The 27,202-nt window shown below is 42.4% G+C and overlaps 1 long non-coding RNA gene across 2 annotated transcripts in view; it reads left to right on the plus strand.

The window, feature by feature from the left end:
- LOC144681776 (uncharacterized) overlaps positions 1-26,265 on the plus strand; it is a 45,564-nt gene extending 19,299 nt beyond the window's left edge. Inside the window, exons 2-4 of one of the 2 annotated variants that reach the window (XR_013576852.1) lie at positions 17,920-18,176; positions 23,537-23,649; positions 25,755-26,265. This is a non-coding gene — a long non-coding RNA (uncharacterized LOC144681776). The remainder of the gene's footprint in view (positions 1-17,919; positions 18,177-23,536; positions 23,650-25,754) is intronic. The other variant, XR_013576851.1, reaches the window with a different exon arrangement.
- Positions 26,266-27,202: the final 937 nt, after the last annotated feature.

The following is a 27,202-nucleotide window of genomic DNA, read 5'->3' on the forward strand; positions in this document are numbered from 1 at the left end:
TAGTTCACTGCATTTCAGTGAGGCATTGAACAGCCAACATGAGGCTTTCCTCCATTCTGCTTAAGGTGGCAGAATGAGCATGCTGGTCATTGGTGAGGGTCAGAATACATCCAGTTGCCATGTCTGATGCTCAATGCAATGGCCCATTCTTTCCATAGATACTGAAATCAGCATGAATGCCTGAGACATCATAGTACTCATATTAGAGATGGACTCCTCAAATCTCTAACCAATTGTCTGGAAATGCTGACTGAACATTACACATTTTCTGCTTCTCTTTTTGCCTGAGGTTGGTGAGCAGTTAATATTTCTTGTTACAACAGTGAGAAGGAACCAGCTATGTGTCCAATTAGCTTTCTCTGCATCAATTAATCTAATAATAGAAAGTTAAGAGGTATGAAATATTATTGTAATTGTCCTTTTAAATCAAATGCATCATATAATGAAATCCAAATTATGGTTTCATAAAGATCAGAAACTAATTATAATGATCTGATCATGTATCAGAGTGAGGATAATAAAGTCCGATGGTCAAATGTTTCAGAGCAAATTGACATTTAGGTAGAAGATAATATGACATCGGTGAGTGGTGTCAAAGCAAAACACCAACAGCTATTAAATGCTACTTCTAGTTTAATTTTTATAGCACATCCTAACGCTTCCACTCCCCTAGCAAAACAAAAGCAGGAGGAAACCCAACTGTCTTATTCAAATAAAATTTACTCCTACCTTAACTAATGTGTTAGTTTAGACAACATTGAAGGAAGAATGGGATTAATATGGAGCTGTGGTATTTGCTGTGTGTCCTGAGTTACCATGTGTGTTCACCCATAAATTCCACATAAAATGATCCATGTCACAATTCCTGAAACAGTTGCCAACCATCACCATGACTTCATTTTACCTCCTTGCGATTTATTTTTTAAAAAGCCTCACCCATTTTGAAGAAATTGATTGCAAGTATTATGTGGAAAGCCTGAGCTGCCAGCTGCATGCACCGAAGGAGGGATTATTGATAGGTTTCTTTGCTCACTGAGTGATGATTAACCCAATGAATGCAGGGCCAGTGAGTCTGACTGTTCTTTCCTCTTCTCCCTGCCTGACTAGTTCTATCCAACTCATTTTCAGTTGAAGTACTACAGTCTTTTTGATAGAAAGAAAGAAAGAGTTCCAGGGTGGAATGAGGAAAGCAATCAGCCAGATAGGATGGTTCGTGCTCCAACTGGTTTTTAAATTAAAAAAAAGAAACATGTTGTAGTGCTTGATGGGTTTTCACACCAATAATACAGTGGGAGGCTGAAAGATTTTCAGCTATTCATTTTTGCTTGTCTTATGGTCTCTGTATTAACCCTTTCCTGGAACTAAGTTTCTTAATAGTTAATTTTCCTTTTTTTTTAAACAAAGGATTACATAGGATATGTGGCACAGAAACAGGCCATTCGGCCCAACCTGTGTGTGCTGATGTTTATGCTCCACTGGAGCCTCATCCCATCTTCTATATCTAAATCTATCATTGTAACCCTCTAAGCCCTTCTCCCTCATATGCTCGTCTAGCTTCCCCTTGAATCTATCTACACTTGTCTCTCAATCACTCCCTGTGGTAGCAAGTTCCACATTCTCACCACTGTTTGGGTAAATAAGTTTCTTCTGAATTCCCTATTGGATTTTTTGGTGACTATCTTATATTGATGGTCTCTAGCATTGCTCTTCCCCACATGTAGAAACATTCCCTCTATACCCAATCCAGTAAAACCTTTCATAATTTTAAATACCTCTATCAGGTCACCCCTCAGCCCAGAAAAGAAATCCAGTCTATCAACCCTACCCTGATATGTATACCCGCATTTCCGGTATCATCCTTGTAAATCTTCTCTGCTGCCTCTATGTCCTTTTTATAATATGGCAACCAGAACTGCACGTAATACTAAGTGTGGTCTAACCAAGGTTCATTACTGGTTTAACATAACTTCCCTACTTTTCAATTGTATTCCTCTAGAAATAAAGCCCAGTGCTTGGTTTGCTTGTTCTATGGCCTTGCTAACCTATGGTGCAACTTTTAGTGATTGGCGTATATCTACTCTGAAATCCCATTTCTCCTCTCCCCCACCTAGTCGAGCACCTTCCAAGTAATAAATAACCCTCTATTCTTCCTATCACATTTATCTGTGTTGAACTTCACTTGCCAATTATTTGTCCATTCTGCAAGCTTATTAATTTCCTCTGCAAGTTTATTAATTTCCTCAGCCCTGTCTTTCAATTTATTACCCTTCTCTCTTGAAGACAGTGTCTTATTGCTGGTTACAGGTCTATTTGCACCAGAAAGCCTCAAGTACCTCACCCAGGCACTCATTCTTTGTGGAAAGAGTTTTTGCCCTTGTCGGACAGGCTCAGCGGGGGTGAGCAGGAGCGGTCGGGAAGCCGACCGCCACCCGTGATGGGGCCGCAATTGTGATTTCACACTGGCAAGCCAAGTCCCCTCATGTGACTCTGTCACATCAGCAGGGACATGTTAGAAATTAGTTTGAAAATTTTATAATTTTTTTAATGATGGACCAAAACCTCATCCCGCCCATGGATGAGGTTTCACAAAAAATCCAAAGGCTGTTTGGCTTTTCCGCCTGCCCGCTAACCATAAGGTTGGACGGGAAGCAAAAAATTTAATTCAATTAGATCTTTAAGGGCCTTAATGGGCCTGTTAATTGTCAGCGGGCGTGCTGCCGACTCCCGTGCCCGCCCACCGACTGAAATATCGTGCGAATGCGTGATGACACCAGGATGCTCAACCGACGTCATCGCGCATCATTTTATGTTCATTTGGGTCAGGCGCACGCCCGCCCAACGAGTGAAATATTCTGGCCTGTGTGTGTAACTCATATCTTAAACAACAGGAGGCCATTAGGTCATGGGGGAAGCATCACAATCAATCCTGATTTTGAACTCAATCACATACAAGTGACGTTCTAGTTTGCATCATCACAGAGATATGCAGAAGGAGAGCTGGCTCATTTTTTCCTCTACCCAGTGCTGCAATGGATAATTATGACCTTAGGTGTCCAATTCCTTTACACCTTTTTCCCTCCTCCAGATGGCCCCTGGGCCCAGTCTTTCTGTCCTCTACCATCTACTACTATTCTTAATAGCTTTTATTGTTTTGAAATAGATTCTATAAAATGAATTAATACTGGAATCTAATTACATCTATTCTTGATTCTGTTTAATGTTACTTTTTAAAAATTAAACTTGGTTTAGTTTTAAACCTAAGTAAATACTTCATCAGTTAAAGGTATGAACGGGAGGATTTTCCCCTTATCGGTAAATTAACGGCCAGCCAGTGTGAGTTGCACGCTGAAATGCTCAGCGCTGCCAGGGTGGGGGGTAGGAGGGCGAGCGTGGAAGTCAGCGCATGCTTGGGGGTGCACTCACAGAAAGCTCCCTGAAGGCGCAGAGATGCCTCAGCGACCTGAAGGTTTATCACATTAAAAATAAAGATTTAAAAATTAAGGTAAACATGTCCCTTCATGTGACTCTGTCACATGAGCAGGGACATGTTAGAATGAGATTTAAATGTTTTCATTTTTAATTAACATCGGAAATCTCATCCAGCCCGTGGGTGAGGTTTCCTCAAAAATCGAAAGGCTGCTTGGCCTAGTCACCCGCCCGCCAACCGTAAGGTTGGACGGGCAGGGAAAAATCCTATTTAATTGATCGATTAATGGGCTGACCAGCCCTCTTAATTGTCAGTGGACGCATTGCCAATTCCCGCGTGCGCCCGTCGACCAAAATTTCGTGTGAGCGCGCAAAGACACCGGGACACTCGCCCAACATCATCAAGCACTATTTCACGCTCGTGCGTATTGGGCACGCGCCCACACACCGAGGTGAAAATTCAAGTGTGCAATGATATCCCATATTGTTTCCAGTCCACACCTCAAAATCATAAAATGCTTGCACAGTGGCCTGCTACCCTAGATACTATAGCCTGGATTTTCGCTCCCAGGCCGGGTGACATTTTCCAACTCTGTGAAACTCTCCCAGGCAAAAGAGGCTCAAAAGTTGGTATTTTCAATCCGGGTTGGGGGGGTGGGATTGGTGGGAGGGTGCGGGGGGGATGCAGGCTCAATTAAAAGTTGGACCTGCCCCCCACCCGAACGATTGGGGAGGCTGCCAAGCATGAGGGGGGCTGCACTGGCACCGTGTGAAAGATTTGAGGAAAAACAATAAAACAAAGAACATCCATCCAGCCCTCACCCTCACATGCTCCCTATGCCCCATCCATGTCAACTCATGCCACCTAATGCCCCCATCCAACCCCCATCTCCCCTCATAACTTCCATGCCAACCTATGCCCTTGTACCCACTCCCATGGCCCCTCATACACTCTATGCCACCTTGTACCACCCCATGGCCACCACAATGGCCCCTAATATCCCCTATTCCAACCCATGTCCCCCACCCACCACCATTCGCTTTACCCCCTCTATGCCAACTCATCTAGCATACTCCATGGCAAACCTCAGGAGCTATGCTGACATAAAATGAAGTTATGTCTATTGATGATATCGCTATTTAAAAAAAAACACCCTCATTGATTAAAAAAACATTCAATACATTGAGCCATCAACTAATCTCATACAAAACAAAAATTAAATTTAAGTGTTTAATCTATGAAAATAAATATATTCTTTAACCACTTGGAGTTGTCAATCAAAACTGTTCACTTAACAGGTGCCCCACTTAATTCGGTCAAGCAGCACCAGTCCTTTAATGGTAGCCCTCAGGCTTATGTCAACAGATAGAATGAACTAGCCAGCACTTTTTTTTAAACACCGCACATATTTTATTTAAATTTAGAGACCAGCAGAGTTAAATCCCTCAACAGTTTTGATAGTTCTAATGAGCTTTGACAGTTCCAATGGGCTTTGGCAGTTCTTTCACATTTTGACATTCCTTTGACAGCTTTGATAGTTCTTGACAGTCCCAGTGAGTTTATGTGCTTTTTACACAAAGTTATGTCTAATTTTAACAATTCAAAAGGGCATATGGCCTCTCCCAAAGGGTACTTTACCTCCTCCAAAGGGCACCTGATCTCTCCAAAAGGTGTCCTGGCTATCCAAACAAATCTAAAAGATTCAAATCTGCTCCCGCCGGATCTAATCTGCACACTTCGAGTTTCAGATACCTACCTCTCCAAAATCACATGAGAAGAGGCAGTTGCTGATTTATATCGGCAGCTGCCTTTGGGAACCATTAACCCATTAAGCCCCCGTGAAAATGGCAGAGGAAGGGTTCAGGGGCTGGTTCTCTGGATTTGCCCCTCTGCTGGCATTTTCACACAGATGGACAGCCTCTTGACCTGTGCGGGAACTCAGGCCTATGTGTACAAGAGCAAATTCTGTTTCATAGAAAGTGGGTACTTACTAATGAGAGTAAAATGAGTAAAAAAAATACTAGGTACAGCCCAAATCATAACATGGATAATACGACCAACTTTTGTGCACCTATGGATCAATTCAACTGACTACTTAGTATCCAACCAATACAGTACTCCATGGTTGCAGCTGTTGCTTACAAATTTCTTTTGGACAGATGGAAAGCCCAGTGAGAATGGCTCACAAGTTTAAACTCTCGTCTTCCCAAATAAACAACAAGAAACCTTTCAAAGGTTAACTAGCACTGAAAGATAAGTTTTGACAAGTGTAATTCACCAAAGAAAGCCCTAAAATCAAAGCAAGTGACATATTTGCAGCTGTAATACATCTCTACACCTGTGACATCTGAGAACTACATTCCCCCAATTCTGGCCTCTTGAGTATTCTGTACATCCTTCACTCCATAATTAGTGGTCGAACCTTAAGGTGTCCAGGCTTTACCTCTGGATTTCATTCGCTAAGCCTCTCCACCCCTTCACCCCTTTCTCTCCTCCTTCAAGACGCTCTATAAACTTAAATCTTTGACCAAGCTTCTGATTACCTCTCCAAATCTCTGCTTCTTTGGCTTGGTGTCAATTTTGGTTGTTTACACTCCTCAGAAGTCTTGGGATGTTTTACTACATTATAGGTGCCATATAAATGCAAGTCGTTATAATTGATATATCTTTAATTGGAATGATGCAGTATGTATGGATTGGCAGGAAGTTTACAGACAAGTGGATGCTTGTCATGATCTATGTTTAGCAGAGACTCTAAAAAAGATAGTCATTATTATGAAGAGATGTTTTTGAAATAACAAGGTAAGAATAGTCAAATTCTGCATAGTTGTGGCCTGCTTAGAATTTCCAGTAACCCATTGCTTTAATCTGACATTTGCACATCCAGGCCATATCTTACAAAAAATGTACTTCCAAGAAGGACACCTCTCAATTAAGTTGGCCTTTGCAAGGTTGATTATTCGTATCCTGTCGGCGTAGGGCTGATCTTATGAATGACACTACTGGCAGGGAACCTTATCCACACTATTAATGAATCCCTAGACACGTTATTCACATATTCCAATAGCTGGAGCCAGCAGGTGAGCTTCCAGTTGTAGTGTGCATGTCAATAGGCCTTTAGATTTCTTTTTTTTTTGTTATGTCTTAAAATATTCCATTGTTAATCACTCCTGCACTAAAAACAGGGAATATTTGATAGGTTTTATAAACTGGGATGTAGAATAGAATAGTAAAGAAGTAATGATTAATTTGTACAAAGCTTTGGTTAGGCCACAGTTAGAAATCTGTGAGAGATTTTGGGCATTGCAAATAGAAAAGAAATTAAAGCTACAGAGAGCATACGGTGTGCATTTACCAGAATGATGCCAGGGCTGGGAAACAATAGCTATAAAGGAGAGATAACAGGGCTATTCCCACTAAAGCCGAGGAGACTAAAAGCAGATGTAAAATAGGTTTTTAAAACTATCAAGGATTTTGGCAGAATAGAGAGACTATTTTCTCTGGTTGGGAAGTCAGTGATGAGGGGTCATCAATTTCAAAATTGTCACTCAGAATGAGGATCGAGGTTAGCGTATCTTTTTATGCAGCAAGTTGTTGGAGCGTGGAATGCTTCGCCACAGGGAACAGTTGAAGCAGAGACCATTGCATCTTTAAGAATAATTGGATAATTATTTGAAGCAGAGGAGAATACAAGGCTATGTCAGTGAGATTAGTTTTGGATTGCTCTAGTAAAAAATTCACATTGCCATGATGGCCTCCTTCTCTGCTATAAACTTCTATGATTCGCAATTTTCAATAAATTCTTTGCAAAAAGACTGCATAATGAAGCCTAAAGACGTAAGTATAGCTAATAACGTAGGTAAATGTTAGAAAGGGAGTTGGGAAGCAAGAAAGAAAATAAAGAAAGGAAAACCTACATCTCTCCCTGCAGGCTCAGTGGGTTAATGCAGCTACTAGCTAAGTCACAGAGAACGATAACTCAACCCCTAGGATGTGTTGAGTTATCTGATCTAAACTCAGGTGGGAGTAGATGCACAATTGGCCTCAACAGCCTGGGCTCAGAAGAGGAAAATTGGCAGCTTTACTGTTCTTGATTCTTATCTAGTGATCCTTGCTTGACTTGTGCATACACTTGGATGTCAAGTAAAGGCGAGATTCAGCCACGTGCCTCCTTCTGCCTCTTGAAACCGACTCCCTTACTGACTCTCGCTGTTAGACTCACGCATGAAGAATCATCACTTGGGAAAACAACTGGTGCATGTGAACTTGTGTCAGAAAAAAGTAAATGGAGAGGAGTGGGGGCAAGATAAAAAAAATACAAGAGGTAAATAAAAGAGATGCATTCAATTTTATCTGAAAGCTAGTGTTTTCGGCATCTGTACTACAGATGGTGTTAGATTAAGTGACCATCACTGTCACTGAAGCTACTGCTATATAGTCAATTGGTAGTACAGAAATTGAGTATTGCTGATAAAAGAGATATGCTGTCAAAGCTTTTCATCTTGCACTCATTAGGACAGATACAAGAATGCCAAATTTCAAAGGGAATAACTGCATTAGAAAGGGGATGCTGATTAGTTGGCATATTGGCTCTGATTAGCCAAGACGTTGCCATGGTGAATGGGCCAGGGAGCTATTGTCCCCCATACTTTTGCTTATACAAAAAAGATGCAATGTCTGGACAAATTCCTTTTGCCTGCAGAGGACAAGTCGTTGCATATGAAGATATGTAGCTTCCAGCAAGTGTAAATGAGCTACATTGCAAACCCAATTGATAATCTTAAACTGGTTGTTAGTGTAATTCTTAGCACACTTGGAATTGTTCAGCTCCCAGTCATGGGATCCCATCTAACATTAGACATTAATGTTCTGAGTTTTGCAAGCATGGGTTGGTTGAGTGCAGGCAATATTCTGCCTATTGCGAACAGCCAAAGGGACATATAGCCTACATACCTGGCATTACACTGGCACTGTAAGTCATATACCACGTTACTCATTTGTGTGGTAGGCAGAGCATCTTTTTGGCATGACAGCAGCATCCTGACAATCTGCTTCTCCTTTGTTATTGTGTCACATATAACCTGTCAGCATATTAAATGGCGAAACCTTCAAATCTCCAGAGAAACCCTTAAATGAACTTTGTTCCTCAGTAACCCCATCTTAATTCTCTGCTATTCCTCAAAATGTGACACAAGGAGGAGGAAACGAGGAAAGTGTACCAGGCTCATCTGCTCCCTGTCCTGCTAGCATTTTATCACATGTACCAAGTAGTACTGCAATGCAAAGATTATAAGAGCTGGTTATTGGCTGTGCTGTATTGTCGAGTGTAAGGTATGGTCAGTAGCTGTGCTGACATTTGAATGGCTTTTTGAGATTCATCATTGTGTGGCAAAAAGTTATTAACTAGGTGAGTGATTATTTGACTTCATTAATGGCTGGTTCACTTGAATATTTAATGTAATAGAAAAAAAGCAATTTATTCACAAGTGCTAAAGCAATTTGCCAAAAAGAAACTCTTTATAAGTCAGTCAAATTAATTGAGTTCTTTCTTAGTGGAGAGCGTTACCATGGTGTTAAATTGTGCAAACTGATCACCCAACAATTTGTCATACTCTGCATTGGACCAGGCATCTTTTCAGATTTATGGTGTCAGGAAATTTCAGAAGTCCTCAGCAATTTGAGACTTATCAGAACAGTCTCCAATGCCAGAAGGCAAGTCAGAGAGAAACATTGGTTACATGTAAATGAAGTACTGTAACAACTTTATCCATTCAAATGTCCTGCCAATTTGAGAGACAACTGTCTGATGAACATCAAAATATAATTCAGGGGCCTCAGGATCTCTTTAAGGGGCACTGTCACGACAGACAAAAATGTTTGGGATACTTATTTGTTTGAGGACGTAGAAGTATTGTATTTGTGCAAATAACATCGTATAATGTAGTTTACACCAGCATAGAGCATCTAATACAAAAAAAAGTGAAAATAGGTTTACTAAACATATTTTCATGAAGATTATGTCCCTTTAAGAGTTGTGAGTCAAACAGATTGGTCAGCTGCTCAGTTTCCATAAGGTAGAAACCTTCCGGGCAAAGTTGCTTTTACAAGTGACATTTAAGAAACAAGAAAACAATTGCTTCGAACACAGGCAGATGATGAAGACCATTTTAACACCAGGGTTATTTTGCACTGTTTAATCAAGCACAGCAAAGAACCCAGTTGTGTACAACAACCTGCCAAAGCATTCTGGTCTTCAGATGCCTTTAATTTGGCAGACGATTGACTGACTCAATTTACTTCCAGTTTATGAGCTATTTTCCACAGCCTGAGGCCTACACAGCACCTTCTGCTCACATTTCTTTTTTTCCCCTTTTAAACCCATTATTCCCAACAGAAACAGGAAGGAAGACTGACCTCTCTTCACTGTAGAACACAGCAGGGACTCGACCAGCAACAAAGAGAAAGTTCCTGAATTGAACATGCTTTTTCTGACTAACAGGTGCAGTTTGCTCCAGCCATATCAGCAGGACACCAACACCACACAGGGGGGATTCTCACACAACAATCCAACCTGAAAGTTATCAGGTTTTAAGCCTTGCTGTTCCAGAAATAGTAATAGCTCCCTGAATGCAGTTTTTGTTCATTACTCGGCCAGGGGGACAAGTGTACTGCCAATCATTCACACTTTGAAAATTGCCTCCTCACAATCATTCTGAGTGCTGCACTGCCCTGCACCTGCGCTACTTAGGAAATCAAGGATGTAGGAATGTTCAAGACCAGAAAATTATTATTGTGATTCAGCTGGCTGTTCACAGTATCTAGGAAATATCACACCCTCCGCAATATTTCTCCATTTCCAATAGGAACTTAGCCAATATTTGTCAAAATTGCCCCAAAGTGCTTTTCATAAAATGAATTCTAGTGTTATTGTGATGTCTGCAATAGTGGCAACCATTTTGAGCACAATAATGTTTTCACAAACAGCAATGGCTAGTTAATTTACTTCTAGTAGTGCTGGTTGAAGGAAAAATATTGACCTCAATATCAGGCAGTACACACGTCAGTGGCTCAGGATGTAAATGAGCAGTGCGTTGTGCAGCAGACCGGAAGGTCCCAGGTTGAATCCTTCACCTGGTTGAGTTAGTTAACCTTATGCCAGTGAAGGAGATATATGTGGCCTCTATAACTTAAAAAGCCAGATTTCTCTTTCTTGGTCACTATCTGGTGTTGATTGCTGAAATTGTGTTTATTGAGCTTGGGCTGTAATGTTCCTGTATAGTCAGCCTCTTGTACGCTGACCAAGCTCATTATACAAAGAGCAGTAAAGAAAATTACCAGCAGATTGGTATGGATATGGCTCCATGCTCCATTTGCACCACAAAAGTGCCAGGCAATAACTATCTCTAAAAGACAAAATCTAACCATCTGTCCATGACAGTCAATGGAATTTCTATAATTGAATACCCCTCTATCAACATCCTGGGGGTTACCATGGACCAGAAACTGAACTGGACCAGTGATATAAATACTGTGGCTACAAGAGCAGGTCAGGGTCTAGGAATCCTGTGACGAGTAACTCACCTCCTGACTCCTCAAAGCCTGTTCACCATCTACAAGGCACAAGTCAGGAGTGTGATGGAATACTCTCCACTTGCCTGGATGAGTGCAGCTCCCAACAACACTCAAGAAGCTCGACACCATCCAGGACAAAGCAACCCGCTTGATTGGTACCTCAGCCACCACCTTAAACAGTCATGCACTTCATCAACGGCAGCAGTGTGTGTATGCTACATGATGCACTGCCAAGGCTCCTTTGATAGCAGCTTCCAAACCCATGATTTCTACCACCGAGAAGGAAAAGGGCAGCAGACGCACCTGCAAGTTCCCCTCCAAGCCACACCACATACAAAACTGAGTTGGAATTGTATCACTGTTCCTTCACTGCTGTTGGATCAAAATCCTGGGACTTCCTTCCTAACCGCACTATGGGTGCACCTACACTACATGGACTGCAATGGTTCAAGAAAACAGTTCACCACCAGCTTCTCAAGGGCAATTAAGAATGGGCAACAAATTCTGGCCTTGCTAGCGATGCTCACATCATGTGAAAGAATTAAAAAAAAGAAGTCTTCATTGTCCAATTAGGCATGGAGGCTGCCTCTCCGAGCTGCCGGCCCAGAGGATTGCAGGTTGCCCACTGCAGAGACTACCATGGGAAAGAGATGCTGCCTCCATGTTGAGACAGATAGGCAGGCCAATGGTGCACAAATCATCCAGCAGCAGTGCCAGAGTGAAAAGTTGGTCATTGCTGCCAGTGGACCCCTCCATAGGCCATGTAGCAGCCAGAAAGGAAGGCCCCCAGTACAGGAAGCTGCTTTAAAGTATCCGGCAGTCTCTGCACATAGCAGGTGGGCGTACTGACATGGGTATAATGCTGGTGAGGGTGTAAAAATGGCCATTATTAGGCCAGTTAATTGGATTAATTGACTGCCTGCCTCTGGTTGGTGGGTGGTTGAGATGCTGCTGTTCTGGCTTCTGGGAATATTCCATGGTGGCAGGGAGATATCGGGCTGACCTCCCAACACCTTTCACCGCCATATTGCAAACACTCTCACCTCCCAACCCTCTCCAGAGTGCTGGCAAAATCTCGGCCAATGTCTCTCATTGATGATCTAGGCCACAGTTACAACTAATGCTGCAGCTTCAGTTTGAGAGGAGACTGCATGTACTGCAGGTGCGAATTACTGCGAAATCTATTGCAAGACTCCAAATTTTCACTGCACATAATCCCCTCATTAATGTCAACTATGAGCTACAACATGAGACAAGCAACAAAAAGGTCATCATGGAGCGCAGTAGCGATTTTCTAGCCACAGTCCTTGGGACAGCTGATTGATTGCCCCAGGGCCTGCATTTTGTTAGTGTATATATTCACATCCATCATATTGGGCCATCTTCTCTTTTCACATATGTCTAAACCCCAGGATCAGCAGGTAAGTTCTTCAGTACATTAACCCCTGGGCATTGAACTTTTCATCGCAAGCACACATGAAGAAAGCACCAGGTCAGGAATGAATGTGTCCACATTTGGAATGGAATGTTTCCATTTCCTATGAGGGAAAACAAGGAAAAGAGGAACACATCTTTTACCCCTAAATTGACCAAAAATGGTTCCCCTGATTGCCTCTCCCAGGAGATTGCATGGCTGGTGGATTTGGGGGGTTAGATGGCAGGAGCAGCTGTAAGTAGAGCTATGGAGAAGTCACACCTTGACAGAATAGGCTTGATTAACTGATCATTTCCTCTGTTCATACATGATTTGTAATGGAAGGGGCAGAGGTAGTGACTGAGGAAGACTAACCACTACTAAACCTAGCTTAGTTGCTTCATGATTTAGTAATGAAACTTAGAATATTTTATGTGCATGACTGGGTAAAGTCACCCATCTCCTAGTAGAGCCTGAAGTAAGTTGTTATGGATAGTAATTTGCACTTTGACCATTGAACAACATTGGTTCAAGAACAGTTCAGGCACCTCTCACGGATACCCAACAGATGTATAGTATATATAAATATTCAGAACTCTCGTAACATTTAAGAAGTATTTAGATATTTGCTTGCATTGCCATAGCCTCCAGGGCTATGGCCAAGCGCTGGAAACTGGGATTAGTGTTGTCAGACCTTTGTTGACCGGCGTGGACACGATGGACTGAATGGCCTCCTTCTGTGCTGTAAACGTCTATGAGATGATGCCAAATCATTGAGGCATTGAGGTCCACAGTCCAAGCTGTAATTAAGGCATGAATTAGGACAAGGCTTCAGAGACCTCGTAGAATTGCAAAGCTCCCTGCTCACAGAGATTATTGGCTCTCCTCTGGACCTGCCCCCAAACAGTACGTAAAAAAGCGCGACTATTTCTCATTGCTTTATGGAAAGACAAAGCCTCGTGGAAAAAGAAAATTCCATGCGATTTCCTTACACCAAAGAGTCGAAGATTGGTGTGGGAGAAATGGGTTCCAATTCATGGGGCACTGACACCAGTACTAGGGAAAGAGAGAGCTGTTCCATTGGGACAGGCTTCATTTGAAACTCTTTCGAGTTATCAACAGTCACAGATTGCAACTCTTTCGAGTACAATCACAGTTCTTGGTTTCCGGGAGTGGGACATGAACCCACAACCCTCTGATTCAAAGGCGAGGGTGCTATGAACTGAGCCATAGCTGACACCTCCCGGCTTCATTTGAACCATGTTGGGGCCAGTGTTCTGGCAAATCATATAACTAGAGCTGTAGATAGGACTTTAAACTAATTAGGGGGGGAGGGTTCAATTGAAGGGAAGTTTAAGAAATCAAAAAGAAACGAGTGAGCAGAGGTGCAGGGTAGTGAAGAGGCAAACAATAATCAAAGTGTGACAGGAAGGAGCAGAAAAATGAGCAGAAGAGTGCAGCAGAAATTAGAACCAAAATGGTAAAAAGTCGAAGCTTAAGGCTCTTTATCTGAATGCACGCAGCATTTGTAACAAGATAGATGAGTTGACGGGACAAATAGAAATAAATGAATATAACCTGATAGCTATTACAGAGATGTGGTTGCAGAGTGACCAAGACTGAGAACTCAATATTCAAGGGTATTCAACATTCCGGAAAAATAGACAAAAGGAAAAGGAGGTGGAGTAGTTTTTTTAATTAAGGAAGGTATCCGTGTGGTGGTGAGTCGTGATATAGGTACAATAGATCATGGTGTGGAATCAGTTTGGGTGAAAATAAGGAATACCAAGGGGAAGGAGTCATGGGTGATTTTAATCTGCATATTGACTGGACAAATCAGATTGGCAGGGGTAACATGGAAGATGAATTTGTAGAGTGCATCAGAGATTGTTTCTTAGAGCAATATGTTGTAGAACCTACCCAGGAACAGGTTATTTTAGATCTAGTAATGCGTAATGAGGTGGGATTAATAAGAGATATCATAGTTAAGGCTCCTCTGGGGGTAGCGATCACAACATGGTAGGATTTCAAATTCAGTTTGGGGGTGAACAACCCGGGTCTCAAACTAGTGTACTCAACTTAAATAAGGGCTGTTACAGAGGCATGAAGAAAGAGTTGTCTAAAGCGGGCTGGGAAAATATATTAAGGGGAAGGTCAGTGGATGAGCAGTGGCAGACATTTAAGCAGATATTTCATAACACTCAGCAAAAATTTATCCCAGTCAAAAAGAAGGATTCAATGAGAAGGATGAACCACCCACAGTTAACAAATTTGGTCAAGGAGAGTATCCGATCAAAAACTAAAGCATACAAAGTGGCAAAAACTAGTGGTAGGCCAGAAGATTGGAATTTTTTTTAGGAACCAGCAGCGGATGACTAAAAAGCTAATAAAGAGGGAGAAAATTGATTATGAAAGTAAATTGGCAAGAAATATAAAAACAAACAGCAAGAGCTTCTACGGGTATATAAAAGGAAAGAGAGTGGCTAAAGTGAGTGTGGGAACCTTGAAGGATGCAACTGGAGAACTGGATAACAGGGAACAGGGAAATGGCAGATAATTTAAACCAATATTTTGCATCGGCCTTCATGGTGGAGGACACCATAAACATCACAAAGATATCAGATAAGCAAGGAGCTAATGGGAGGAAAGTAACTGTCAAATGCTTTATCCCTCGTGATAGAGACTAAGTAATGGGACTAAAGACAGATAAGTCACCAGGACCTGATGGCCTGCATCCAAGGGTTTTAAAGGAAGTGGCTGCAGAGATAGTGGAGGCATTGGTCAAACTATTCCAGAACTCACTGGATTCTGGGAGGGTCCCAGCGGATTGGAAAACCACTAATGTGACACCCCGGTTCAAGAAGGGGGTGGTGGGGAAGACAAAAATCAGGAAACTATAGGCCAGTCAGCCTAAAATCTGTCCTTGGGAAAATGCTAGAGTCCATTATTAAGGAAAAAATAACAAGACATTCAGAAAAGCTTAACGCAATCAGAGTCAACATGGTTTTGTGAATGAAAAATCATGTTTGACAAATTTGCTAGAGTTCTTTGTGGATATAACAAGCAGAGTTGATAAAGGGAAACCGGTAGATGTACTGTATTTGGATTTTCAGAAGGCATTCGATAAGGTGCCAAATAAAAGGCTATTGCACAAGATAGGAGTAATATCCAATGGTATTGGAGGTAATGTATTAGAATTGAGGATTGGTTAACACACAGAAGACAGAGAGTCGGGATCAATGGGTCTTTTTCAGGTTGGAAAGACGTAACTAGTGGAGTGCCACAAGGATCAGTCCTAGGGCCTCAATTATTTACTATCTATATTAAGGACTTGGAGGAGGGAGCAGAGTGTAATGAATGCAAATTTGCTGACGATACAAAAATAGGTGGGAGGGCATTTTGTGATGAGGACATAAGGAATCTGCAAGGGGGTATAGATAGGTTGAGTGAGTGAGCAAAAACTTGGCAGATGGAGTTTAATGTAGGAAAGTGTGAGGTCATGCACCTTGATAGGAAAAGTCGAAAGGCAAACTATTATTCAAATGGAAAGACACTCCAAAAAAGTGCAGCACAGAGGGATCTGCGCATGAAACACAAAAGGTTAGCATGCACGCGCAGCAAGTAATTAAGAAGACAAATGGAATTTTGGCCTGTATTGCTAGGGGGTTGGAGTTTAAAAATAGGGAAATCTTGTTACAACTGTACAGGGTGTTGGTGAGGCCGCACCTGGAGTACTTTGTACAGTTTTGGTCCCCGTTTTTAAGAAAGGATACACTGGTATTGGAGGCTGTTCAAAAGAGGTTCACTAGGCTGATTCCTGGGATGAAGGAGTTGACATATCAAGAGCGGCTAAACAGGTTAGGCCTTTATTCATTAAAGTTCAGAAGAATGAGGGGTGACCTTATTGAAATGTACAAGATTCTGAGGGGGCTTGACAGAGTAGATGTTGAGAAGAAGTTTCCACTAGTGGGGGAATCTCAAACTAGGGGACATAGTTACAGAATAAGGGGACACTTATTTAAAACTGAGATGCAGAGAAATTTCTTCTCTCAGAGGGTAGCGAATGTTTGGAATTCTCTACCTCAGAGAGTTGTGGAGGCTAGATCACTGAAAATATTTAAAGAGGAGGTAGATAGATTTTTAAAATATCGGGAAGTTGAGGGCTATGAGGAGCTGGCACAAAGGAGGAGTTGAGGCCCAGGGCAGATCAGCCATGATCTTATTGAATGGTGGGGCAGCCTTGAGGGGCTGACTGGCCTAGTCCTGATCCTATTTCTTATGTTCTTATGATCTTATGATCTTTAACTGTGGAAAATGTCATGTTTGGTGCTTTTTATTTAAAGAAGAGTTTCTAGGATTTAATGATAAGCGTTTTCATCACTCCATTGTAAATATGAAACTTGACACCCACCACAAAACAGACTCTGTCGTTGTGCTATACTAACAGCAGCAAAGGACAATGCAACTGCTTATTAGTAGATCCTATTGACACTGAAGGCGAGCTGGCTTCCACAGTGCTAATAACTGGGAACTGTTGCTCCTGCTGAATAAAATAAAGAGTTCTGATTGCATATGTAGGCGGATATTATTTTAGGAAATTAACATTTGTTTATTTCAGCAGTGCACTACCCATTGTCTCTGCAACTCAGACCTGTTTCCTCTGTTTCATTAGTTGAAAGTAACACAGTGAAAGTGCCACAGCAACTCTCCAACCCCCGTGGCATGCAGCTGCAAGGCACTGCTTATTTTTGCACCTGGAAGTCTCTCTTGGTAAAGGAGGAATATTAGCAATGTTTTGTTTCTTTCCTAGTCTGTGCTGAGTTAGCTGAGGCATATGTTAGTGTATGACATTGGCTTCAACTCCCCAAGTTAAGTTAGGGGTTTGGCAGGATGGAGGGAATAGAGGTGAGGCAGGGGGGCAGGGAGGAGGATATTGTGGTAGAATTCAATCAAGGTCTCAACACTTGGATAATGACAACTGCAGCAGTGTGCTTGTGTGTTGATATTGGGTGAAAACAAGATCCAACTTGGCGTTAATGCTTTGCACCATTAATTGTGTTCCTAATGCTTGCTATACCTGAAGAATGGCCACTAGGGTAAAGTATCAACCAGATGTCCCCATACTCTGGAGATAAGGAGTGAAAAAAATAGAAGAGATGGAAGTGAAAATAAAGATAGATAGGTGTTAAAGCAGTATACTTACAATTTTGATGGAAATATCAGTCAGAAGAAAACTTCAATACATTTATAATATAATTAACAAGAGCAACTAGATATTTCTTCCCCTCTGTTACTCAGTTACTACATTTCAGCATTCAAAGTCCCATGACTCCATGTCCATGGTACATATGTAACTTGCATCCGTTTGGCTTAAATACCATATTACTAATATAAAGCCTGCTTCACACTCTTGCAGTGCTGATCACTCTTGTAAGTAAACTGAGCATCTTTTGTAGCATGTCTGTACTGCCCAGTATCTAACAATATGGTTGTGTAACTGCCCTAGATATTGTAAATATAGGGATCATCTTGCAATCTGACCTGGAACATGGCAGCAAATTTCCATGCGCGTTCTCCCACTCATCCGCTGTAAATTTGGTGAACGTAACCACAGAAACATGGAAAAATCAATCAGCGTAAACAGAAAACCCAAGGAACGATAATTTGGAAATTGTGATGTCAACTGGTCTTATGGAGTTTCCAGCAAACCAATTTTCATTGCGTGGTTGTAGTCAATGGTCACCTGGACATGTATCAGTATGTGTGAGTGTCTCATATAAATTTGTAATCTGGTGATACTCCCTTATTAGTATCTGACTGTATCAGAAAAAGTGCTTTGCATCCAATGAATTACTTACTAAAAATGTAACAGTGAGTTTGCAAGGTCCTACATATAGCCAATAAGACAAATAATCAATTATGCTGGTTTTATAATGTTGGCTGAGGGAGAGATGGGAGGCTGGATCTTAAGGAGAATCAGAGTAAAAGATTGTACCTGAAAGAATCTGAGAGAGAGATTGTAACTTTGAAGGAGAAGTTGTCAGAGAATTGGGCAAATATGTTGGCAAATTTCTGAAGAGTGCAAAGACAATAGGGCAGCAACAGTAGGGGGTTTTAACTACCCTAACATTAAATGGCAGAGAATCAGTTTAATAGGCATGGAGGGCACAGAATTCCTAAAATGCATTCAGAAGAATTTTTTTGCCAGTACATAGCAAACCCAACAAGAGAAGCAGAAGTTCTGGGTTTCCTTTTAAGCAATGAAGCTGAGCAGGTGGAAGGGATATCAGTGGGAGATCATTTTGGTGGTCATGATCATAATTCAGTTAGATTTAGTGTAGTTGTGGAAAAGGACAATAATAGACCCTGAGTAAAAGTTCTTATTTCCCACTGTCAAATTACGGAATAGCCCCAAACATTACATTGCTGTAGTGTTTCCATCCCTCCCTCCTCCTCAAACATAAAAAGAAAGAGAGAGAGGAAGAGGCAGTGCCTTCAGGAGTGCACCAGACCTGCGAGGGACACTCTTCTGCAAGTGGATTTTAAAGAAAAAGCAGCTGATTGGTGAGTAAATCCTGGGAGCAGACTCGGAGGGAGGAGCACCGGAGCGGTGAGTATAAATCTAGCTTACCTTGGGTATTCGCGGCCTTGTCTCCAGGGAGCAGACTCGGAGGGAGGAGCATCAGAGCGGTGACCTCGGGGCCCAGAGTAACTGAAGCCAAACTGAAAAAGTGACATCACAGGAAAGCTGTGACCTGATTGGTTAGTAGGAAATCTGCACCAAATTTGGAAAAAAAAATTGCAAAGCTAATTAATAAATTAATTATCTAAGTCGAGATGGCTGGGCAGGTGATGTGCTGTAGCGGAATGATGTGGGAGCTGGCAGATCCCATTGCGAGCCGCAGTGGCCATATCTGCAGCAAGTGTTGGTTGCTAGAGGAACTCCGGCTTAGAATTGACAAGCTGGAGTCCGAGCTCCAGACGCTTCGGCACATCCGGGAGGGGGAGAGTTACCTGCACGCTTTGTTTCAGGAGGCGATCACACCCGGTAGATTAAGTACCTCAAGTTCGGTCAGTGGTCAGGGTCAGCAGAGTGTGACTTCAAGTGAGGCAGGTAGAGGGATCCTGTGTTCAGGAACAGAGGAGGCTCAGCTCTTGACCTTGTCTAACAGGTATGAGATACTTGCTCCCTGTGTGGATGAGGAACAGGGCTGTAGGGAGGATGAGCCAGCTGACCATGGCACCGTGGCACAGGAGGCCATTCAAGAGGGGGGGGCAAAAAGACAAGCGGTAGTTGTAGGGGATTCTATAATTAGGGGAATTGATAGCATCCTTTGTAAGCAGGATCGAGAGTCTCGCATGGTATGTTGCCTGCCTGGTGCCAGGGTGAGGGATATCTCTGACCGGCTTGAAAGGATATTGGAGAAGGAGGGGGAGGATCCAGTTGTTGTGGTCCACATCGGGACAAATAACATAGGTAAGACTAGGAAAGTGGACCTGTTTGGGGATTATCAGGAACTAGGAACTAAATTAAAGAACAGGTCCTCAAGGGTTATAATCTCTGGATTACTACCTGAGCCACATGCAAATTGGCATAGGGACGCGAGAATAAGGGAAGTATACACGTGGCTAAAGGAGTGGTGCGGGAAAGAGGGGTTCCATTTTGTTGGGCACTGGCATCAGTATTGGAACAGGAGGGATCTGTACCGTTGGGATGGCCTCCACCTGAACTGATCTGGGACCAATGTTCTAGCGAAAAGGGTAAATAGGGTGGTCAACAGGACTTTAAACTAGAAAGTGGGGGGGAAGGAAAGGGTAAAACTCCAAGAAGTATGACTAATGGGAAACAAAGCAGTAGGTTAGCGTGTGGGGGGGTGGAATCAACATCATGGAAAATTATGAAAAAACTGAAAAGAAAGGAGAGCCCAGGAGAGGCTATTAAAGTCTCCAGAACACAAAATAGGACAGAGTGTTTGGAAAGGGCTAGGAATCTAACTTCAAACACATCAGATAAAGGGACGACAATGAGAAAGGGGACAGGAAATACAGGACTGAAAGTGTTGTATCTGAATGCACGCAGTATATGAAATAAGGTAAATGAGCTTGTGGCGCAGATTGAAATTGGCAGGTATGATGTGGTGTGCATCACGGAGACATGGCTGCAAGGGGATCAGGACTGGGAGCTAATCCTGTCGAAAAGATGGGCAGGTTTGCAGAGGGGGTGGGGTTGCTTCGTTAGTAATAAATGAAATTAAATCAATAGCAAGAAATGGCGTAGGGTCAGATGATGTAGAATCTGTGTGGGTAGAGTTAAGGAACCACAAAGGTAAAAACACCATAATGGGAGTTATGTACAGGCCTCCGAACAGTAGTCAGGATGTGGGGCACAAGATACACCAAGAGATAGAAAAAGCGTGTAAGAAAGGCAAGGTTACAGTGATCATGGGGGATTTCAATATGTAGGTAGACTGGGAAAATCAAGTTGGTAGTGGATCCCAAGAAAAGGAATTTGTGGAATGTCTACGAGATGGCTTTTTGGAACAGCTTGTGCTGGAGCCCACTAGGGAACAGGCAATTCTAGATTTAGTGATGTGTAATGAGGCAGATTTGTTAAGGGAGCTTAAGGTGAAGGAACCCTTAGGAGGAAGTGACCATAATATGATAGAATTTACCCTGCAGTTTGAGAGGAAAAAGCTGGAATCAGATGTAATGGTATTACAGTTGAATAAAGGCAACTACAGAGGCATGAGGGAGGAGCTGGCCAGAATTGACTGGGAGATGAGCCTAGCAGGAAAGACAGTGGAACAGCAATGGCAGGAGTTTCTGGGAGTAATTTGGGAGATACAGCAAAAATTCATCCCTAGGAAGAAGAAGCATACTAAAGGGAGGACGAGGCAACCATGGCTGACAAGGGAAGTCAGGGACAGCATAAAAGCTAAAGAGAAAGCATACAATGTGGCGAAGAGCAGTGGGAAACCAGGGGATTGGGAAGCCTACAAAGAACAGCAGAGGACAACTAAAAAATAAATGAGGGAGAAGATTACATATGAGGGTAAACTAGCCAGTAATATAAAAGAAGATTGTAAGAGTTTTTTTAGATATCTAAAGGGTAAGAGAGAGGCAAAAGTGGACATTGGGCTGCTGGAAAATGACGCTGGAGAAGTAGTAGTGGGGAACAAAGAAATGGCGAAGGAACTGAATCGGTGCTTTGCGTCAGTCTTCACGGTGGAAGACACGAGTAATATCCCCAAAGTTCAAGAGAGTCGGGGGGCAGAGGTGAGTATGGTGGCCATTACCAAGGAGAAGGTGCTAGGAAAACTGAAAGGTCTGAAGGTGGATAAATCACCTGGACCAGATGGATTACACCCCAGAGTTCTGAAGGAGCTAGCTGAAGAGATAGTAGAGGCGTTAGTGGTGATCTTTCAGGAATCACTCGAGTCAGGGATGGTCCCAGAGGACTGAAAAATCACTAATTTAATCCCCCTTTTTAAGAAGGGAGTGAGGTAAAAGACGGGAAATTACAGGCCGATTAGCCTGACCTCAGTCATTGGTAAGATTTTAGAGTCCATTATTAAGGATGAGATTTCAGAATACTTGGAAGTGCATGGTAAAATAAGGCAAAGGCAGCATGGTTTCATCAAGGGGAGATCATGCCTGACAAATCTGTTGGAATTCTTTGATGAGGTAATGAGTAGGTTAGACAGAGAGCCAATGGATGTTATCTACTGGGACTTCCAGAAGGCCTTTGACAAGGTGCCGCACAGGAGGCTGCTCAGTAAGACAAGAGCCCATGGTGTTAGAGGCAAGCTACTAGCATGGATAGAAGATTGGCTGTCTGGCAGGAGGCATAGAGTGGGAATAAAGGGGTCATTCTCAGGATGGCGGCCGGTGACTAGTGGAGTTCCGCAGGGGTCAGTGTTGGGACCACAACTTTTCACTTTATACATTAATGATCTACATGAAGGAACTGAGGGCATTCTGGCTAAGTTTGCAGATGATACAAAGATCGGTGGAGGGACAAGTAGTATTGAGGAGGCAGGGAGGCTGCAGAAGGATTTGGACAGGTTAGGAGAATGGGCAAAGAAGTGGCAGATGGAATGCAACGTGGGGAAGTGTAAGGTCATGCACTTTGGTAGGAAGAATAGAGGCATAGACTATTTTCTAAATGGGAGAGAATTCAGAAATCTGGAGTGCAAAGGGACTTGGGAGTCCTAGTCCAGGATTCTCTTAAGGTTAACTTGCAGGTTGAGTCAGTTAGGAAGGCAAATGCAATGTTGGCATTTATTTTGAGAGGACTAGAATATAAAAGCAGGGATGTGCTACTGAGGCTTTATAAGGCTCTGGTCAGACCACATTTAGAATATTGTGAGCAATTTTGGGCCCCGTATCTCAGGAAGGATGTGCTGGCCCTGGAGAGGGTCCAGAGGAGGTTCACGAGAATGATCCCAGGAATGAAAGGCTTAACACATGAGGAACATTTGAGGACTCTGGGTCTATACTCGATGGAGTTTAGGAGGATGAGGGGGGATCTGATTGAAACTTACAGAATACTGAAAGGCCTTGATGGGGTGGACGTGGCGAAGATGTTTCCATTAGTAGGAGAGACTAGGACCCAAGGGCACAGCCTCAGAGTAAAGGGAAGACCTTTTAGAACAGAGATGAGGAGAAACTTCTTTAGCCAGAGAGTGGTGAATCTATGGAATTCATTGCCACAGAAGGCTGTGGAGGCCAGGTCATTGAGTGTATTTAAGACTGAGATAGATACGTTCTTGATTGGTAAGGGGATCAAAGGTTACGGGGAGAAGGCGGGAGAATGGGGTTGAGAAACTTATCAGCCATGATTGAATGGCGGAGCAGACTCGATGGGCCGAATGGCCTAATTTCTGCTCCTATGTCGTATGGTCTTATTTGGGGAAAGGCCAATTTCACCAAGCTGAGATGTGATTTAGTGAAAGTGGATTGGAAACAGTTACTTGAAGGTCACAGCAGTGGAGTCGGCCAGTTTCTGAAGGTGTCGTGGTTCACGACAGCTCTGAACTATGGGGGAACCCCTAGTCTGAAATTGGGAACTTTTTCACATGTCATAATGTAATGCTATATATGTTAAATATGTTTTTTAATAGTGGTGTTGCAGAGAACGGCTGAGGAAGAAAGCTGCAAACTGCAGGAATATATCAATGCACTGACCATGTGGACAGAAAAGTGGCAAATGGAATTCAATCCAGAGAAATGTGAGGTAATGCATTTGAGGAGGGCAAACGAGGCAAAGGAATATACAATAAAAGTATAAAGGAACATTATAGTACATGTCATTAGAGTACATGTCCACAGATCCCTGAAGATAGTAGGACAGATAAGATGGTTAAGAAGGGATATGGAATACTTTGCTATATTTGCCAAGGGATAGAATATAAGAACAGGGAAGTTAATCTCAAACCTAACCCTAATCCTAATATTTAGGCCACAGCTAGAGTATTGCATGCAATTCTGGTCAACGCACTATAACAAATATGTAATTGCATTAGCAATGGCATAGAGGAGATTTATAAGGATACTGCCAGGACTAGAGAATTTTAGCTATGAGGAAAGACTGGATAGACTGGAGCTCAGTTTCTTTGCAACAGAGGGGAATATTAAATGAGGTGTATAAAATTATGAGGAGCATTGATAAATTGTATAGGAAGGACCTATATTTGTTAACAGAAAGGTCAATAACCAGGGGGCAAAGATTTTAAGTAATTGGTTGAAGGATTACAGGGGAGTTGAAGAGATTTTTCACACAGAAGGTGGGTAGGGTCTGGAATTCACAGCCTAAAAGGGTGATAGACACTCTCATCACATTTTTAAAATGCTTGGATAGGCACCTGAAGTGTGGTAACCTGCAAGGCTACAGACCAAAGAGCTGGAAAGTTGGATTAGGCTGGCTAGCTCTTTTTCAGTGACATAGATATGATAGGCCAAATGACTGTGACTCTATGTAAGTGAATTTGAGGGATAGATTGTACCTGAAGGAAAATTTAGAAGTAACCAACAGAAAATAAGGTCAACATAATAGCAAGAAAGGAAGAATGGGTACCTTTTCTAGCACACTCGAATATGGCACTCCTTTGTGCATACCATACTATATTACATCAATTACAAGACTCCTTAACATGTGTTATAACACATTTCATTTTATTGGGTTATAACATTTGGATGCATCACACTATTTATACTTTGTTCTCTTGTTCTACTATTTACATCTTCAAAAAAAATGTAATATCCCTCCAAAAGATAAGAATGGGGTGGCAACATGAAGGCCAATTAGTCAACCTTTGAAATTAATAGACTGACTTACTAGGAATGAAAAAGGTAAATGTTCAAATAATTACCATCCGAATATTTTTTCAATACTAAGCAGTGACACAAAAGTCTGTAAGGTGTGTAAAAGAGCACAGAAAATAATAAGATCGCCAAGTTCCAAATAAACAAAATATTCAATTTTAAGTGTTACTGGTAAATAATAGGACTTCACACATTTTTAAAACAAGTAACATTGCCCTGACTCATTCCGATACAAGTCAGGGTATCATTTAAGTGTTTCATGTAGATTATAATTATGCACCCAAAAACAAAATTAAATTGGCAGAATCACAAAAGTCATTGGATAACAATTCATTTCTTACATTGCTAACCACATGAGCAGTTTACTGATCATGCTGGGTAAAGTCTTTGGTTCTTTATGTCTTAGTGTCAACTCCTATATGTGCATAGTACACACCAAATAAAAGCCGACAATTTTACAACATTTGACCCTGATGTATATTGTAATTGCTGTGTGATAGATCTGGAAGCATATGGCTTAGGTAAATTTCAAAACATGGGGCAGAATTTTAACATATAAAGGGCGCGACAGGTGCCAGTGGAAGTGGTAGGGTCACAGCCTCAAAAAACCAGACATGATCCCATTCACCTCCACCTTTAGCCCCTGCACATGTGGAGGCATGTGGGAAACCACTGTGGGAATGACAAATCTGATATTTAAATGTGTAAAAAGGAAATTGGATGAAGAATTAATCCAACATTCTGACATTAACGGCCAGCGCACGGGTGTGAAATCCACCAAGGTCAAGAAGCTGGCAGCACAGTGGGGATTGATGGTTCTGTAAAACTGACAGGTTGGATAGCCTTTAAATACTGAACTAGGGCAGCTGCTTCCATGTCTAGGTGAAAGGCTTTTGCTCACAAGACTTGTTCTGAGAATGTGCTTTCACTTCTTTAGAGGCCATTTCTAAACTTTTAGAGATCATTTCTGCATAACTTCGCCTTTATTCACTTTGATTTGTACTTCCCTGTTATCAGTTTCCACTACAGCATGGGAACAACTTGTGCAGCTCCACTTTGGGCTCCTGATGAAGAAGGAGCAGTAATACCAACATCAACAGCTCCAAGAGCAACACCAGCAGCTGCCTTCTCCTTAACCACATGCTGTTCCACAGGACGGAGAGGATGGACACACTGCTGCAGCTTGAAGGAAGTGATACCGCCAGGCAGAAAATCAGCTTTCACAACATGAATCAGGCAGCTTATACCTTCCTAGCAGGTTGTTGCTGACATCTGCAGCCTCCTGGGACAAGACCTCTTTCCCAGTGGACCAGGTGGTCGGTCATTCATTGCCACTGGCCAGAAAGGTCGCCACAGCCGTAAATGTCTTCACCTCTGATTCTTTCCAGGTCTGCTTGTGACATCTGCAGGATTTCACAATCTGCTGCCCACAAGTGCATCTCCAGGTTGACCAGTGACATACTTGCCAGGGTCCCCACATCTCAATGTAAAACACTATGTTTCAATATTAACAGACCACAATGGGCAGGAGGTGGCCTCTTGTGTGGAGGGCTGGGTGGGGTGGGGGAAGGGAGTTGGTAGGGGTTGATGGTGGGATTAGATATTTTAAAAAACAGGAAATGTAACCCTAACCCACAGTGGCACCTGCTTTCCAGCATGTGAGTGATCTGTCTTGGAGAGATGGGAGACTTTATTAACCTATTTAAATCATCTTCCTACCATGAAATTGGGAGGTTGATTTAATTTTAACGATTGTTACATGGGCTGCCGAGGGTTTTGAAAACCTGGCATTAAAATAGAGATGGAAGCTGTTGGCTCCAGCAGGTAAATGCTTTTTCAGTGCTCCTTGTGTGCCAGGAGTGCTCCCACCAGCCCCTCAAGCAAACCTTTGGCTTCTCTTCTGCTGATCGTGGTCACTCTCTAGCACCTGCCACCATTGGCAATCTCTCCCCAACCTCCAATTTGCAGCCTGCCTCATGATTGTGATTGTCAGGGACTGTCTTCAAGGTTATGCCCGCCTGGTTTTCATGCCCAGCTGAAGGCCAGCCTGTTAATTTGGCCAGCTGCCCAGAAACAAATTAGGCCCTGCCATTAATTCAGCACCAGCTCCTTGATGGGTTTCCCCCCACATCCTTCTCATCCATATCGGTGCCTATATATTTCAGTTGTAAACTGAGTAAACTATTCTCACCAGAGCAGAGAAAATGTTTAAACCTAGACAATGGCAGTCAGAGCAACTATGTACATTTTTATAATTTTACTTTTAATAATGATAGAGAGTAAAGTGCATGTACAAGAACAATTGTTTAAATGATGCATACTTGAAAAATGTTGATTATCAAAGTGGAGGAGATGGTGAATGCATTGCAGTGCTTAATGTTCCATCATTAAAAAAAACAGGAAACCACCATGTTCAATTGCTTACCTGTACTCATTCAGTTATGTTCATGTGAATGGAGAATTAT

Source organism: Cetorhinus maximus, chromosome 6, assembly GCF_964194155.1.
Source record: "Cetorhinus maximus chromosome 6, sCetMax3.hap1.1, whole genome shotgun sequence".
NCBI classification, from domain to species: Eukaryota; Metazoa; Chordata; class Chondrichthyes; order Lamniformes; family Cetorhinidae; genus Cetorhinus; species Cetorhinus maximus.